The 4,644-nt window shown below is 38.1% G+C and overlaps 1 pseudogene; it reads right to left on the reverse strand.

Annotated features, from left to right (window-relative positions):
- Nucleotides 1-519: 519 nt before the first annotated feature.
- LOC110619078 lies at nucleotides 520-2,825 on the reverse strand (annotated as a pseudogene).
- Nucleotides 2,826-4,644: the final 1,819 nt, after the last annotated feature.

Below are 4,644 nucleotides of genomic sequence, written 5' to 3' on the forward strand. Positions count from 1 at the left end.
GCCAACTTTAAAACCTATCACGGAAGCACCCAAAAGCATTTTGCTAACTTTCCCAGTTTTGGCCCAAGTGTGACGTGGGTCCAATATTAAAGTGGAAAGCACCTAATATCAGTGTAACAATTCTTGCATTATGGAATGACATGGGAAACCAGTATCCTCAAGCTGATGACCCAATAAAGTATTTTTCATCTACTGCTTTCCGATTTTTTTAATGCAGATTCAACAAGCTTAACTTGCTTTGAGTTTTCACTATTGACAAGAAATACTTTTGCAAGCAAAGATTTCAGCTGGAAAATGTGGACATCCTGGACATAGTTCTTCCCTGACATTTGCCTCTTCTGGTTCAATGCATCAGCTTTTGATGATTGTGTGTACCTTCTCAACCTTGCTTTCTATGTGTCAATGGTAGCTCCCAAAGCATCCAACTGAATTCTTGTAAAGTGGTCTACAAAACATAAGGAAACAGTAAATCAAATGATCTCCAGCTTATTGGACAACGATTCATTTGTCTAATGTCAGCTATGAAAGTTGCCTACTAGTTTCCGTTTCATGGCTATTTGGTAAAAGTGAAAGACATGTTCTATTGTAAAGAGACATGGCCTAAAAAGGTAAAAGGTGATTAGAAAGTTTATACAGAACAGTACCTTCTCACCTTAAGGGAATATTCAACATAATTTTCATGAAAAAGCTTGAATCTGATGAAGATTTGATCAACCTTCAATAGAATCAGCAGCAACTGGTCAAAGATTTTGTGATGCCTGAGGAAGGACAACCTTAGGACCACCATAAGTTCTTTGCTAATGATGTCTAGAGTATTTCCCTCTTTCCATTCTTCACAGATTGAGGATTTTCCGTTTTTTTTTTGTCTCCACATCAACATGTATGGGAAGCAAGACATTCCATGTTTTCAACTCAAGCACCACGCATTCTTGCATGGAGGTGAGTATCCTAATGAATCTGCTAATGCCTCAAAACCGCATAGAGATGAGAACTTCTCTGCCTGGCATGTACTAAGGACAGGATGGACTGAAGGATTTTCAGACAGTCTCTTCTTTCCAGCCGGAGTGGCTTGTAAATGGAAGAAAACGCAACAATATTGAATCTATCCCACCGTCATGAACCAAAAATATTCTTTCCGGCTTAAGAGGATCAGCAAACATCATTGTATTAGATCCACTTTCTGTTTTCCTTGGCAAAGCCAAATCCACAATTGCAAGTCTCGACAATGATGGTTGATGACCTAACCAAACTTTATGATCAAGTGGTTAATCAAGCTTCACAATAATCTTCCTTGAGATTGATTCACAAATCATAGCAACGGCAAGAACAGGGTCTTAGATTTCGTGATGCCTGAGGAAGGACAACCTTAGGACCACCATAAGTTCTTTGCTAATGATGTCTAGAGTATTTCCCTCTTTCCATTCTTCACAGATTGAGGATTTTCCGTTTTTTTTTTGTCTCCACATCAACATGTATGGGAAGCAAGACATTCCATGTTTTCAACTCAAGCACCACGCATTCTTGCATGGAGGTGAGTATCCTAATGAATCTGCTAATGCCTCAAAACCGCATAGAGATGAGAACTTCTCTGCCTGGCATGTACTAAGGACAGGATGGACTGAAGGATTTTCAGACAGTCTCTTCTTTCCAGCCGGAGTGGCTTGTAAATGGAAGAAAACGCAACAATATTTAATCTATCCCACCATCATGAACCAAAAATATTCTTTCCGGCTTAAGAGGATCAGCAAACATCATTGTATTAGATCCACTTTCTGTTTTCCTTGGCAAAGCCAAATCCACAATTGCAAGTCTCGACAATGATGGTTGATGACCTAACCAAACTTTATGATCAAGTGGTTAATCAAGCTTCACAATAATCTTCCTTGAGATTGATTCACAAATCATAGCAACGGCAAGAACAGGGTCTTAGATTTCGTGATGCCTGAGGAAGGACAACCTTAGGACCACCATAAGTTCTTTGCTAATGATGTCTAGAGTATTTCCCTCTTTCCATTCTTCACAGATTGAGGATTTTCCGTTTTTTTTTTGTCTCCACATCAACATGTATGGGAAGCAAGACATTCCATGTTTTCAACTCAAGCACCACGCATTCTTGCATGGAGGTGAGTATCCTAATGAATCTGCTAATGCCTCAAAACCGCATAGAGATGAGAACTTCTCTGCCTGGCATGTACTAAGGACAGGATGGACTGAAGGATTTTCAGACAGTCTCTTCTTTCCAGCCGGAGTGGCTTGTAAATGGAAGAAAACGCAACAATATTTAATCTATCCCACCATCATGAACCAAAAATATTCTTTCCGGCTTAAGAGGATCAGCAAACATCATTGTATTAGATCCACTTTCTGTTTTCCTTGGCAAAGCCAAATCCACAATTGCAAGTCTCGACAATGATGGTTGATGACCTAACCAAACTTTATGATCAAGTGGTTAATCAAGCTTCACAATAATCTTCCTTGAGATTGATTCACAAATCATAGCAACAGCAAGAACAGGGTCTTGGAAATCAAAGCAAATACGAAGTGGGCTACCAACTGTCTAGATGGCTGGATTTTATCAGCCAGAGCATCTATTTGCAATTGCAGCCCCCACCCCCCCCCCAACTCCATGCAGTTACCAAGAATCTTTGCTGACTTTATTATATATACCAGAAATTTTGTGCCTAAGTTGAAGATTATCAGTAATATTCTCCACCTGCAAACATCATTAACATGTATGAGTCTCAGTCGTGTAAATGGAAAGCATATAACCAATTTCCAGCGGCACCTGCAAACAATGGCTTTGTCATTGGTACCAAATAGGCCATCTGCACAATGCATAGCCAATGCTATTGATGGAGATTTTAGAACCTAAGTCAATATGCATCTGCTAGCAATACCTACCAAAACACTAGCATCATTTACTGTACACATCAAAGCTTGATAAAATAACACAAATAATTAAACTATGGAACCAAATGCCAACATGCTAGAAACATAAATGTGCAACGACAACAAGCACCTTAAAAATGCGGACACTACATAGCTTTCCCTTCGAATTGAACCTTTATTTATTATATTCTATGACTCCCTACTTGCAGAATAATAATCCATACATTTTTATCCCGTTGTTAATGTTATAAAGCATAGCACTGGACAAGGAACCAGAAGCATTTTAATAGGCTCAAACACATAGCAATCTACTTAACAGCAGAATTAGCTAAGGGGAAGGCGGCGGGATAAGTGCATTCTTATTGTAACAAAACAATGAATACTTAGGACATCCAAAGCAAATAATTCCATGTAGCTAAGTCGAGAGAGTTACGTAAAACTTCCCAATTATCTCCTTTAATTTCCTGAAATTTCTAGGAAACCAAACAGGATAAGAAGAGAGTACCTTCTAGGGAAGGGCAGCGAGGAGAGAGTGCTTGCTCGAATTCCAATAATATAAGCTGGAAGACCCGTCCCATGCCAACAGGTTCCCCGGCGCTCGAGCAGCGGCTGCCGTGGAGGAGGGGAGGAAGTGAAGAGCGGGTGGGACTTGAATGGGAAGTAATGTACGACGTCGTTTCCCTTTTTTTGGAAAAGTTGCTTTTTTAAAAAAAATTTACTTTTAGTCCCTAGTATTTATCATAATTCATGGATGGTTTTCATTCAGCACAATACTCAATTTTTTTTTTAATGGCAAAAATAAATAAACTAAAACAACTATTAGTATTGATATTGTACCTATTCTTTCTTCGAACGTAGATCTGCAAATAATAAGAATATGGATAATTTGATGGGTAAAATCTATTTGAAATTAGTCATTTATATAATTTGTCAGTAATTTTATTTTAATAAAATTTAAAATGCAATAATTTATAACTTTATTCTAATAAGATTTGGAATGCAATTATTCATTCTCTAATTTTAAACGGATTATCCTATGGTCCATTTGAAGTTTTTGAATCATGAATCTCTTTCTATTAGGTTTTTATACTTTAACCTTCTAATGTATTTTATATCAATGTCAAGAATGCTAAAATACCTATCTATTATAATGAAGAATTTTCCCAAAAAAAAATTGTTTAATTACTAGTGATTATTTCCAATATCTAATTGCATAATTTTTTTTTCTCACCAACCATAATAATTTTAAATCCATACTGACTGCTGGATTTTTTAAGCCCCTTACGAGGTCGGACTCGTGATAGCGGCCCGCAATCAGACCGGTCCAGCTCATTTCGATCTTAAAGCCAGCCCTTTCCTGAGTCTCGGCCCTTCTCCCTCAAACCCGGCCACAAGAAGAAAAGACTGCGGGTCCAGTTATTTCGCAGTCCTGGCCACGGACGCACCGAAGGGAATTAAATGCTCGCCTGACACAGGGAGGGTCCTGAGGTTATCCTAACGTATGGCACTGCATCATAGGTGGACTTATAGCGGAGAGACCATCTCGCGTGAGAGAGAAAAAAGAGGATAAAAAGAGGATTGCCCTCCTCTAAACCCAAATTTTTTCTAAGATTCACTAAACTAGTGTAAAACCCTATCTTTCTGGATTTCATATCATCACATACTAATTTAATTAATTTATATTCAACAAATGAAAAAAACAATAGTAAAAATCTTAACAACCCACGTTACACCAAAAGTCTTAACAAGTATAGG

Source organism: Manihot esculenta, chromosome 7 (genome assembly GCF_001659605.2).
Source record: "Manihot esculenta cultivar AM560-2 chromosome 7, M.esculenta_v8, whole genome shotgun sequence".
Classification (NCBI taxonomy): Eukaryota; Viridiplantae; Streptophyta; class Magnoliopsida; order Malpighiales; family Euphorbiaceae; genus Manihot; species Manihot esculenta.